The sequence below is a fragment of the Castor canadensis genome, chromosome 11 (genome assembly GCF_047511655.1).
Source record: "Castor canadensis chromosome 11, mCasCan1.hap1v2, whole genome shotgun sequence".
NCBI classification, from domain to species: Eukaryota; Metazoa; Chordata; class Mammalia; order Rodentia; family Castoridae; genus Castor; species Castor canadensis.
The window spans coordinates 50,009,776-50,024,158 of record NC_133396.1 but is presented as its reverse complement, the minus strand read 5'-3'; the positions used below and the strand labels follow the sequence as shown (position 1 = coordinate 50,024,158).

The 14,383-nt window shown below is 41.6% G+C and overlaps 1 non-coding gene across 1 annotated transcript; it reads left to right on the top strand.

Annotated features, from left to right (window-relative positions):
• The first annotated feature begins 14,041 nt into the window (after window positions 1-14,041).
• LOC141414290 (U6 spliceosomal RNA) lies at window positions 14,042-14,148 on the top strand. The gene has a single exon (XR_012439351.1). It is a non-coding gene; the product is annotated as a U6 spliceosomal RNA (small nuclear RNA).
• The last annotated feature ends 235 nt before the right edge of the window (window positions 14,149-14,383 follow it).

The window sequence follows — 14,383 nt, the reverse complement described above, 5'->3', positions numbered from 1 at the left end:
TCTCCAATCACAATTAATAAATCAGAAATCAATGATAGAAGGAAATTTGAGAAGCTCAGTTATACACTACTGAATAATGATGGCTCAAAAAGCAATCAAGGGCTCAAGTAGTAGAGCACTTGCCTATTATGTGCAAGGCCCTGGTTCTATCTCTAGTACTGGAGGGGAAAAAGCAAGAGAAAATTAGATATGGTTGAAAGAAATATAAATGAAAAACATATCACCCACAATTTACAAGATGCAGCCAAACCATAGCTTAAAGGGAAATTTTTAGCTATAAATGCTAACATTAAATAAAGACTTCAAATCAATAACCTAATCTTTCACCTTAAGAATCTAGAAACAGGGGAGGAGAAGGTGGGAGGTGGCCCAAATAATGTATTCACAAATGTAAAAACAATAGAATAATTTTAAAAAAATAAATCTAGAAACAAAAGCAAACCGATACCAAAGCAAGCAGAAGGGAAGAATAATAAAGATTATAGTAGATATACAGGAACTATAGACTAGAAAACAATGAAACCAAAAGTTAGCTCTTCAAAAAGATCAACAAAACTGATAAACCTTTAGTTAGATATATGAAGAAAAAAGACAGGCTCAAACTACTTAATCAACAATGAAAGGGATCATAACTATCCACCCTTCAGAAACAAGAAAGATTAGGAGAGAAAATTATAAATAATTATACACCCAAAATTGTATACCTTAGATGAAATGCAGATATTACTGGAAAGGCACTAGCTACCAAAACGCAAGACCCAAAAAGAAAGAAAATAACATCTAAATATACATGTAATTAGTAGGGAAAGTGAATCAATACTTTAAAAAACTTTCCTAAAAGAAATGTCCAAGTCAGGCACCGGTGGCTCACACCTATAATCCTAGCTACTTGGGAGGAAGAGATAGGAGGATCTCAGTTAGAAGACAGCCCTGAGCAAACAGTTCATGAAACCCTATCTCAAAAAATACCCAGCACAAAAACAGGGCTGGCAGAGTGGCTCAAGTGGTGGAGTACCTGCCTAGCAAGTGTGAAGCTCTGAGTTCCAACCCCAGTACCACCAAAAAAAAAAAAAAAAAAAAAAAAAGAATTGTCCAACACCAAATGGCTTCACTAGTGAATTCTAACCAAATATTTAATGAAGAAATAATACCAGTGCTTCACAAGATTTCCCCCTCCTCCCCAAAAAATCAAAGAGAATATTTCTTAATTTATTCTGAGGCCAATTTACTCTGATACTAAACCAAACACATCATAAGAAGAAGACATCAAGACAGATGCCAGTGGCTCACACCTATAATCCTAGCTACTTGGGAGACTGAGATCAGAAAAATCACAGTTCAAGGTCATTCTGGACAAATAGTTTCTATAACTACTATAGTTACCTATAATTTTAGCAGGTAATTATATTGCCAAGTCCTTTGTTTGTCTGTTTATTTTTCTTCCTCTCTCATTCTCATTTTCCCCTTTCCCATTTACAATATTAATTAGATGTTTTCTCATTAACCCCTCATTCTGCTTTCTCATTAACCACTTATATTAACCTTAGCCACTACTCCTTCCTACCTTATAATACCATACATCTTGTATTATTCATAAGCATTATCCCTCTTTTCTCCTTCCCATTACTGCCCTTATATTAACTAAGGTCTTCCTAGATCATGAAGAATCATCTTTGCTCTTATATTCCTCTAAAGAGACTGAGCAGTAGCAGTAATGGGTCTTCATTAGGGATTGCTGTGGTGTGGTATACCAACTGTGATAGCTTCTGCAACAAAGCTTCCTCTCCCAAAGTGGAGTAGGGAAGCTGCACCTAGAGTCTTGAGCACTGTGGTCATATGTTTGACTACTAAGCCACAACCCCCCAATCTAGTGACAAGAAAATACATCACAAACCAGTCAGTACCCAGTCTTACCTAAACATTGCAAAACACCAAACTGAAAGAACACAGGAAATTGAAGCCTCCAACCAAATACTTGGCCTCAGATGTATAAATCCCAACATAAAAACACAAGTAACATGAAAAAACAAGGCAACATGTCACCTTCAAAAGCCAACAACTCTACGACAAAAGACTTGAACGACAGTGAAGAGAATGAGATTTCAAACAATGAACTAAAAAAAATAAAAACAATAATATGAATGATCAATGAGGGCTAGGGATGTAGTTCAGTGGTTTAATGTTTGCCTAACATGCATGACGCCATGGTTCAATCTTCAGTACCACAAGAAGAAAAAAAAATTTAAAGAGGAAATATGTAAGAACCTGAATGAATTAAAAGAGTATCCAAACAAATGACTGAATGTAATAAGGAGGATAATGTAGTATATGAAAGAAGAATTCAATAAAGATATTGAAATCATGAAAACAATCAAATTGAAATGAAAAAAAATCAAATGGAAATTAAAAGCTCAATAACCCAGATAAAAATTGACAGAACAAGATGAAAATTGAGTATCAGGGATTGAAGATAAAGTAGAGGGATTAGGTAAGTAAGTCAAAGACACTGAAAAAATACTATGAAAGTATGAATGATACACCATCAAAAGACCAAACTATCTATCATGGGTATGGAAGGAGAAGAAGTACAAACTAAAGGCATAGATAACTTATTCAACAAAATAATTGAGAAAACTTACCCAGTTTTGAGAAACAGAGGGTCACCTAGGTACCCTCTGAACACCAAATAGGCAAGATCTGAAAAGAAACACCCCCTATACACATTGTAATTAAAACATTAAATGTACATAACAAAGAAAGAATATTGAAAGCTGCAGGAAAAAAATGAAAAGTTACATATAAAGGCAAATCCATCATAATAATTGTAGATTTCTCAATAGAAATTCTACAAGCAAGGAGGTTATGGAATGACATATTCCAAATTCTGAAAGAAAATAAATCAACCTAGATTTATGTATCCAGCAAAGCTATCCTCCATAATTGAAAGAGAAATAAAAATCTCCCAGAATAAAAAAAAACTAGAGGAATTTATGAACATTAAACCAGCACAGCAGAAAATGCTTAAAGGAATCCTACACAGAGATGAGGAAGATAAATACAACCAAGAAAACATTGGAAAGAATACACCCTGCTAGAAGAGTAGATTAGCATATGAGGAATCCGAAAAAAGTGAACAACAAAATGAGGAAGTACCATATACCTTTCAATATGAACATTGAATATTAATGGTCTCAATTCTCCAATCAAAAGACATAGAATGGCAAGTTGGGTTAAAAAGCAAGACCTATTGAGGCAAACCAAAGGGAACAAAAAGCAAGACCTGACCACCTGTTGCCCACAAGAAAAGTATCTCACAGATAAAGACAAACATTGGCTTAAGGTGAAAGGGTAGAAAAGAATCTTCCAAATATATGGTCCCCCAAAGCAGGCAGGAGTAGCTACACTCATGTCTCATTAAGCAGACTTTGGAACAAAATTAGTATGAAAAGACAAAGAAGATCACTTCATATTAATAAAAGGAACAATCCATCAAGTGGAAATAGTAATTGTTAACATAAATGCACCAAATATTGATTGGTGCACCCAACTTCATTACACAAATACTACTGGACTTAAAAGCACAGATAGACCCCAATACAATAATAGTGGGAGATGTCAATATCCCTTTCTCACCAATAGATAGGTTATTTAGACAAATATACACAAAAAGTCAACAAAGAAATGTCAGGATTAAACAATAGTATAGATCAAATGGACTTTACAGACATGTATAGATTATTTCATTCAGTAGCTGCACAATAAACATTCTTCTCAGCAGCCAAGGAAATTTCTCCAAAATAGATCATATTCTAGGACATAAAGCAAGTCTTAACAAATTTAAGAAAATTGAAGTAATCTCCAGTATTCTATCAGACCACAATGGTCTCAACAGCAAAAGAAAGTACAGAAACTATTCAAACACATGGAGACTGAACATGTTGAATGACTAGTGGGTCACTGAAGAAATGGGGGGTGGTGTTAAAAAGTACTAGAACCTAATGAAAATGAAACCTTTGAGACACAGAAAAGGCAGCAGTGTTGAGAGGAAAGCTTATAGCTATAGTCACCTATATCAATAAAACAGATATCAAATAAATAACTTAATGATGTATCTTCAGCTCTTAAGAAAACAAGAACAAGTCAAATCCAAAACAAGTAGGTGGAAAGAAATAATAAAGATTTGGGTGGAAAATAATGAATTGGAGATCAAAACAATATAAAGAATCAATGAAATAAAAAGTTGGATTTTTAAAAAGATAAATAAGATTGGTAAATTCCTTAGCCAGACTAACCAAAAGAAGGAAGGAGAAGACCCAACTCAATAAAATTAGAGATGAAAAAGAGGATAGTACAACAGCTACCAATAAAATCCAGAAGAGCCTCAGAGAATACTTCAAAAGTTTATATTCTAAGCTGGGTGCCGGTGGCTCATACCTGTAATCTTAGCTACTCAGGAGGCAGAGATCAGGAAGGTCATGATTTGAAGTCAGCCTGGGCAAATAGTTCAGCAGACCCTATCTTGCAAAAACCCATCACAAAAGAGGGCTGGTGGAGTTGCTCAAGGTATAAGCCCTGAGTTCAAACCCCAGTAATGCAAAAAACATATATTCTAATAAATTTGAAAATCTAGAAGAGATGGATAAATTTTTAGATGCATTTGACTTACCAAAATTGAACCAAGAGGATATAAACTACTTGAGCAGATCTGTAACAAGGAATTAGATTGAAGACATAATAAAGAGTCTCCCAACAGGAAAAGCCCAGGACAAAATGGATTCTCTGCTAAATTTTATCAGATCTTTAAAGAAGAACTAACATCAATGCTCCCCAAACTATTCCATAAAATAAGGAAAGGAACATTACCAAACTCATTCTATGAAGCCAGTTTACCCTGATACCAAAATTCAATAAGAACACAACAAAAAAGAAAACTATAGGCCAGTTTCCTTGATGAACATAGATGCAAATTTTTTAAATAAAATACTTGCAAACCTAATTCAGCAACACACTAAAAAGATAATGATCATACACCATTATTGAGTTGGTTTCATTACAGGGATGCATGGACAGTTCAACATACACAAATCAACAAATATAATATAGTATAGAAACAGAATCAAGGACAAAAAACACATGATCATCTCAATAGATGCAGAAAAAGCATTTGACAAAGTTCAACATCCTCTCATGATAAGAGCTCTGAAGAAGCTAAGAAGAGAAGAAACATACTTCAACATAATAAAGGCTATATATGACAAACCTACAATGAACACCATACTAAATGGGGAAAAACTGAAACTATTTCCTCTAAAGTCAAGAATGAGACAAAATACAGTACTGGAATTCCTAGCCAGAGCAATAAGGTAAGAGAAAGAAATAAAAAGGATTCAGATAGGGAAGGAAGAAGTCAAGTTTTCCCTAGTTGAAGATGGTACGATCTTACATTTAAAAAGCTCTAAAGATTTCACACACACAAAAAAAAAACAAAAACAAAAACAAAAGAACTCCATCTGATAATCTGGCAAAGGAGCAGGATGTAGAATTAACATAAAAAAAACAGTAGCTTTTCTACATGTCAACAAGGAACAGGCTAAGAAAGAAAACAATTCCATTCACAGTAGCCTTAAAAAACAATCAAGCAAACACACCTGGGGCTAGCAGAGTAGCTTAAGTTGGAGAGTGCCTGCCTAGCAAGTATGAGGCCCTGAGTTCAAACCCCAGTACCTACAAAAAAATTTAAAAAAAGAGAGAGAGCTAGATCTTAATGTAAGACCTGAAACTTTGAAACTACTACAGAGAAACATTTGAAGATAGGTATAGGCAATTATTTTCTAAATAGGATTCCAGAGCTGGTGGAATGGCTTACGTGTTAAAAGTGCCTGTCTAGCAAGCATGAGCCCTGAGTTCAAACTCCCATGCCACCAAAAATAAATAAATAATTAAAAATCACCCACACAATAACAGCAAGAATTGACAAACATAATTGCATCAAACTAAAAAGTTTCTTAGGGCACATCAACAACAAAAGCTTCTTCACATCAAAAAGTTTGTCAGCTATTCATCAGATAGAGAATATACAGAAGAATACACAAAGAGATCAAAATATTAAACATCAAAAGAGCAAATAATCCAATTAATAAATGAGCAAATGAATTAGACAGCTTTCAGAAGAAGCACAAGTGACTAGTAAACACGTAAAGGAAATACTAATCAAAACTACACTGAGGTTCTGTCTCACCCTAGTCATGAAAGGAATAGGAGGTCTCAGCGGGCCCCAACCCCCTTGTTGGAGAAACCAGTACCAAACACCCCGTGTAGATAAGATAAGCAATGCGGCAGGGCACGGTCAGGGCATATAGAATGTGAGGAATGTGAGCAGGAGGTACGTGCAAGATGTGAGGTACATGCAAGATGTGCTCTGCCTGCTTGCCCAATGTTGATAACGAAAATATGCACGCCACCGCAGTCTATATAAGATTTCCCCTAAAGAGGCTCAGGGTCGTGTTTTCCTAACCGGTCCTGCGTGTCCGTGTGGGAGCTCGACCCTGGCTAGCCAGCCCAATAAACTCTGCTTGTTGATTGCATTCACGCCTGGCTCTCTGTCTCTCGGGGGAATAGGATTCCGGGTCCTAACATTTGGAGGTCCCACCGAGATTTCATTTTCTCGAGAGACAGAACCTGCCTGCGAGAAAGCAGGGGTGATTCCAAGTCCTAGGCGTTGGGAGGGGATCCCAGACCCTCATTTGGAGGAACTTGAGTGTTCCATTTGGGCCGCGGCGGGGATTCGGCCAATCCCCAGGGAGATTCATTCTGGGAATCTCGCAAGGAGGACCACAGGGTCCTATTGGGAGAGGCTTTCCTCTCATTTGGGCTCGAGCATTTTAGGAACCCTGGCGCCAGGTGAAGAACTAATTGAGCTAGTCGACCGACCACCCGTCAAGTGGACGCCTTTGGGCCTGATATCCCAGTTGGACGGTGAGGAGGTTGAATGGGGTGCGCACCAGTGTGAGAGAAGGACCGGTCCGAGCGAGTGCTGGAGAGTGTTGTGTGTGTGTGGAATTATTGTTGCCTTTACCCTTTTTGTTCTATCTCTCTTGGTGTTTGAGTCTCCTTCCACAATGGGACAGGGACAAACAACCCCAAAGTCTCTGATCCTTTCGCACTTTTCAGAAGTTAAAGAAAGGGCCTTAAATGCGGGTCTGGTCATCAAGAAAGGTAAGTTCGACACCTTTTGTTCTGCAGAGTGGCCCACCTTTGGAGTCGGGTGGCCCATTCAAGGTTCCCTCTCCCTAGACCTGATCACTAAGGTTAAAGCAGTCATTTTTCAGCCAGACAATCGAGGCCATCCAGACCAAGTCCCTTACATTTTGGTTTGGGAGGATCTGGTGAGGAACCCTCCCCCTTGGTTAACAGTTTTTCTGACCCACCCCTCTAGTTCGGCCCCTGGGGCTAAAACTCCAGTCACGCCCGCCTTGGTCATAAAGGAGGAGGAAAAACTTCCTCTTCCCACCTTGACCGGTCCTCAAATTAGGGCATCTCCTTCACCATCTCCGGTCTTACCAGAGAGTTCCCCCCTTTACCCATCCCTCGCAGGGGCAGAGGAAGATCGGCTGCCTCCATACGTGACTCCCCCTGGCCAAGCCAGTGCCCCGGAGGAGGAAATTTCCTCATCCTCCTCAACAGGACTGGCAGCAGGAGGAGGAATGGGTCGAAGACTTTGCCCCCGAGGGATCCGGGAAAGGGAGGGGGAAGACAGGCCCCCCTCATCAACACAGGGGGAGGGCAACAGTTTCAGTACTGGCCCTTCTCCTCCAGTGATCTATATAACTGGAGGACGCAGAACCCGCCCTTTTCTGAAGACCCCAAGTGTCTCATAGATCTCTTGGAGTCCATCATGCATACACACCGTCCCACTTGGGATGACTGTCATCAGCTGCTCAATACTCTTTTTACGATGGAGGAACGAGAGCGCATCCTCAACGAAGCGAGGAAGAACGTCTTGGGGGATAATGGGAGACCCACAACTCTCCAACCGGCCATAGACGAGGCTTTTCCCCTACGCCGCCCTGATTGGGATTTCGGGACCACAGAAGGTAGGGAGCGTCTTCGGATCTACCGCCAGACTCTTATGGCTGGTCTCCGAGCGGCCGCTAGAAGGCCCACCAATTTTGCAAAAGTGAAAGCAGTCGTTCAAAGGGAAAACGAAAGCCCGGCCGGTTTCTTAGAGCGCCTCTATGAGGCATACCGTCAGTACACCCCTATTGACCCTGAGGCGGACCTCCACCGGTCTGCTGTGGTACTCTCATTCATTAATCAGGCAGCTCCAGACATTAGGAAAAAACTCAATAAACGGAAAAACTTAGGGGAGATGACTATAAGGAAAATGCTACAGGTAGCGGAAAAGGTCTTTACCCCTAGGGAAACTCCAAAAGAAAGGGAGGAAAGACAGAGAAAGGAAGACAGGGAGGCCCAGGAGAAATTGAGAAAGGAGGACCGGGAGTTCCAGGCTAAGGAAAACCGAAAGCAACAGAGAGAAATGGCTCGTATTTTCCTAGCAGGTGTCCGGGACCAACCCAGGGGAGGGGGCCACGCCAGGACCCCGGATAAGGAACACTGTTTTTACTGTAAGGAAACGGGGCATTGGAAGAGAGAATGTCCTAAGTTAAAGGGAAGAAGAGGGTTTGGAAGGAGACCGGGGGAAAACAGGGAAAGGGAACGAGCAGTAGAGCAGGCCAGAGTCCTCCTAGCCGGAGAAGAGGACTAAAGGAGATGGGGCTCGGACCCCCTCCCCGAGTCCTGGGTAACAATACATGTGGAGGGGAAGCCGATGGGGTTCATGGTGGATACCGGCGCCCAATATTCAGTTTTAAACAAGGCACATGGACCTTTGAACAAGGCACGAACAAGTGTTGTTCAGGGGGCCACCGGTACGCAGTTATGTACATGGACTACCAAAAGAAAGGTGAACTTAGGAAAACAGCAGGTCACACACTCCTTCTTGGTCGTCCCTGAGAGCCCCGCTCCCCTGCTCGGACGGGACCTACTCACCAAAATAGGGGCCCATATCCATTTTGAACCAGATGGAATAATTGTGACTGATCGAGAAGGGAGCCCGATTCATGTCTTGTCCCTATCATTGGCTGACGAGCATCGTCTGTTTGAGAGTCAACAGGAACCAGGAGGGGACATGACTCATTGGGTAAAAAGATTTCGCACGGCCTGGGCAGAGACTGCGGGAACCGGCCTCGCCAAACACCTCCCGCCCGTAGTTATACAATTGAAGGCTTCTGCTCTCCCCATTCGGGTGAAACAGTATCCTATGCCTGAGGAGGCCCGAAGAGGCATAGCCCCTCATATCCACAGGCTAATAAAGGAAGGAGTACTGCGGCCTTGTCAGTCTGCCTGGAATACTCCTCTGCTCCCCGTCCGAAAGCCGGGAAGCGGGGACTATAGGCCTGTGCAAGACCTATGAAAGGTAAACTAGCAGACGGAGGACATTCATCCCACCGTTCCGAATCCCTATACCTTGCTCAGCCACCTACCCCCCTCGCAAGTGTGGTATACAACCCTTGATTTGAAAGATGCTTTCTTCAGCATTCCATTGTCGGAAATTAGTCAGCCGCTATTTGCTTTCGAATGGCAGGAAGATGGGGGCCAATCCGGACAGCTCACTTGGACCAGACTGCCGCAAGGATTTAAAAACTCTCCCACCCTGTTTAATGAGGCCCTGAGCCAGGACCTGGAACCTTTTCGCCGGAGCCACCCACAAGTCACTCTATTACAGTATGTTGATGACTTACTGTTAGCGGCAGAAACCCGAGAGGAGTGCATCAAGGCTACTGAACACCTGCTAACGGAATTAGGTGAGCTGGGGTATCGGGCAAGTGCCAAGAAAACTCACATCTGTAAAAGGTCAGTGACATATTTGGGTTATCGGATTGCAGATGGGGCAAGATGGCTGACTGATGCCATGAAACGGACTATTCTGGCTATCCCATCCCCGACATCCACTAGGGGGGTAAGAGAATTCCTGGGCTCCGCAGGGTTCTGTAGACTCTGGATTCCAGGATTTGCGGAAATAGCCAGACCCCTATATGAGGCCACCAAAGAAGCTCCAGATTGGAGTTGGGGAGAGAGAGAACAACAGGCCTTTGATCAGCTAAAAGATGCTCTTTTGCAGGCCCCTGCCTTAGCCTTGCCAGATCCTACAAGACCATTCACTCTGTTTGTAGATGAGAAAAAGGGGGTAGCCAAAGGAGTCTTGACCCAACAGCTAGGTCCCTGGAAGAGACCAGTGGCATATTTTTCCAAGAAATTAGACGCAGTAGCGGCAGGATGGCCCCCCTGCCTCCGCATCATAGCGGCCATTGCCGTGCTGGTAAGAGAGAGCCTATTTCTACACTAACCATTGCTACCCTACTTAGCCTAGGGGTGGCTGGGGCAGGGACCGGCATAGCCTCCCTGGCTACTCAACATAAAGGGATGTCTTCGCTGCACGCAGCCATAGACGAAGATATAGAGAGAATAAAAACCTCCATTAGCCACCTAGAAAAATCCCTCACTTCTCTGTCTGAGGTAGTACTTCAAAACCGACGAGGTCTGGACTTGTTGTTCCTCCAAAAAGGGGGACTATGCGTTGCTCTAGGGGAAGAATGTTGTTTTTACGCTGACCATACCGGAGTTGTTCGTGACTCCATGTCTAAACTCCGAAAGAGCCTAGAACAAAGAAAACGAGAAAAAGAGGCAGGGGAAAGCTGGTTCGAGTCTTGGTTTAACCAGTCCCCATGGTTGGCTACCCTTTTATCTGCACTGGCAGGGCCAATAATAATCATCCTATTACTTGTTACCATAGGACCCTGGATTCTAAACCGACTTAGGACTTTTGTCAAAAGTCGAATTAAGACTATCCAACTTCTGGTCCTCCGCCAACAATATCAGGCTCTTCATCCCCTTGAGAATGATTCCTCAATTTAGGCCGTAAGAAAAGGGGGGAATGAAAGGAATAGGAGGTCTCAGCGGGCCCCAACCCCCTTGTTGGAGAAACCAGTACCAAACACCCCGTGTAGATAAGATAAGCAATGCGGCAGGGCGCGGTCAGGGCATATAGAATGTGAGGAATGTGAGCAGGAGGTACGTGCAAGATGTGAGGTACGTGCAAGATGTGAGGTACGCGCAAGATGTGCTCTGCCTGCTTGCCCAATGTTGATAACGAAAATATGCACGCCACCGCAGTCTATATAAGATTTCCCCTAAAGAGGCTCAGGGTCGTGTTTTCCTAACCGGTCCTGCGTGTCCGTGTGGGAGCTCGACCCTGGCTAGCCAGCCCAATAAACTCTGCTTTGTTGATTGCATTCACGCCTGGCTCTCTGTCTCTTGGGGGAATAGGATTCCGGGTCCTAACAGTCAGAGTGATTATCACCAAGACAGCCTTGGCAAGGATGTAGGGGAAAAGGAACCCTTGACACTGTTTGTGGGAACGCAAACTAGTGCAGCCTGTATGGAAATCAGTATGGTTCATCAAAAAGCTAAAAGTAGACTTACTTTATAACCCTGCTATACAACTCTTGGGCATATATCTGAAGGAGTGTAAATCAACATATGAGAGAGACCTCTGCACACCCATGTTTATCACAGCACTATTCACAACAGCCAAGCTGCAGAATCAGCCAAGGTGCCCAACAACCGACGAATGGATAAAGAGAATGTGGTATATATACACAATGGAGTATTATTCAGCCATAAAGAGCAAAATTATGTCATTTGCAGGAAAATGGATAGAACTGGAGATCATCATATTGAGTGGATAAGCCCAGCTCAAAAATCCAAATATCTATCTGATGCTTTCACTTTTAAACAGAATATAGGTCTAAAATGATAATAATAATAGGACACGAGTGTAAAAAGGGAACCATTGGGATATAGATTAGCAGGAGTGGGGAACGAGAAAGGACAGGGTACTTGGGGTAAAGAGGTTTGAAATATATTTCACACACACACACACACACACACACACACACACATACATATGTTGATGAAGATAGCATAATGAAATCCACCAAATACTGTTTGTAAACAGAAAGGAAAGAAAGAGGGGTTTAAGGGAACATAATAGAGGGGATAAACTTGTTCAAAGTATGTGGTACACATCTATGAAATTTTCACAATGAAACTCCTTTTACTATTAATGATTCTTAATTTAAAAAATTAAAAAAGAAAAAAATAAGAATGAAACTTAATTTCTTGAATCTGATAAATGGCATTTACAAAAAAGCCACAGCTAACCTCATAATTAATAGTGAAAGATTGAATGCTTTACTTCTAAGATCAGGAATATGGCAAGGTTGTCTATTCTCACCATTTCTGTTCAGCATTGTGCTGGTGAGGGTAAACAGGTAAGAAAAAAGAAGAACAGCTGCAGGCCTGGCTCAAGCAGTAGAGCACCTGCCTAGCAATCTTCAGGCCCTGAGTTCAAACCTCTGTACCACAAATAAAGAAAAGAAAGAAAGAAAAAGGCTATGTGGAGAAAATAGAAGGAAGTGAAAATATCTCTATTCACAAATGAAATGCTCTTTTATACAGAAAATCCCAGCCAGGAGTGGTGGCACAATCCTGCAATCCCAATTTCTTATAGAAATTTACAACCTTATCCTAAAAGTCATACATAAACTCAAGGAACTCAGAATAGCCAAAACAATGCTGTAAAAGAACAAAGCTGGGGTCCGAGGGCATGGTTCAAGTGGTAGAGTGTCTGCCTAGCAAGTGCAAGGCCCTGAGTTCGAACCCCAGATTCTGGATTGAGAATCCAGAAAAAAACCCTCATGTTTATGAGCAATTGATTTTTGACAAGTCTGCCAATGGGGAAAGGATACTTTCAACACCTGGAGCTGGGACAACTGGATATCCACATGTAAAATAAGGAACCGGATGCCTAGCTTACCCCATATACAAATATTAACTCAAAATAGATCAAAGAATTAAGTGTAAGAGCCCAAATCACAAAACTGCTAGAAGAAAACATAGAAGCCAATCTTTGTGGCCTTGGATTAGGTAATCGTTTCTTAGATAAACACCAAAATTAAAAGAGAGAAAGAGATACACATGCACACATACATATATTTGGCCTCACCAAAATTAAAAACTTTGCATGTCAAAGGACACTATCAAGAAAGTGAAAAGAGAGCTGGGGATATAGCTCAATGGTAAAGCACTTGCCCAGGATTTGTAAGGGCTTGGGTTTAAAAAATTGAAAAGAACCCATAGAAAGGTAGAAACCAGGCATGGTAGTACATGCTTATAATACCAGCTACTTGGGAGGCAGAGATCAGGAAGTTTATATCTCAGGCCAGGCCGGGCAAACTGAGATCCTACTTGAAAAATAAGTAAAGCAAAAAGGACAGGGGACATGATTCAAGTGGAAGAACTATGAGTCCCTGAGTTCAAATCCCAGTACTTCCAGAAAAAGAGAGAGAGAGAGAAAAGGAAAGAAGGAAAGAGAGAAAGAAGGGAGGGAGAGAGGGAGGGAGGAAGGAAGGAAGAAAGGAAGCAAGGAGGGAAGGAAGGAAGAAAGAAAACCAGTAAGGACATAGAAGCCTTGAAACTTGAATAACCCTGTCAATCAAGTTGACCTAATTGACATTCATATAACGTTGTACACAACAGCAGCAGAGTACACATTCTCTTCCTGTGCACTTAAAAAGACATGGAGTATTTTAAAAGACAAGCTATATTCTGTGCCATAAAACAAACCTCAACACATTTGAAAGGATTTGGTGCATATAAAGTATGTTCTATGATTGCAATGGAATTAAATTTGAAATTACTAATAGAAACGTATCTGAAAATTTTCCAAATATTTATAAACTAAAAACATTGTCTAAATAACCCATAGATCAAAGAAGAAATCACAAGAAAATTAGACGGTACTGGCTGGACACTAGTGGGTCACACTTGTAATCCTAACTACTTGGGAAGCAGTTGAGGATGGAGGTTCCAGGCAAGCTTGGCAAGAAAGTTCATGAGACACTATCTCAAAAATACTCAAGTGCTCGCTTTGGCAGCACACATACTAAAACTGGAACGATACAGAGAAGATTAGCATGGTCCCTGTGCAAGAATGACATGCAAATTTGTGAAGCATTCCATAAAAAAAGAAAACATTCAACACACAATAGGGCTGGGAGAGTGGCTCAAACAGTAGAATGTTTGCCTAGCAAGCATGAGGCCCTGAGTTCAAACTCCAGTACCACACACACACACACACACAAAGAGAGTACTTTTGACTTGAAGGAAAATGGAAATACTCACTGGGCACAGAGACACATAATCTGAGCATTTGGGAGCCTGAGGCAGGAGGATCATGAGTTCAAAGCTAGCCTGAGCTACA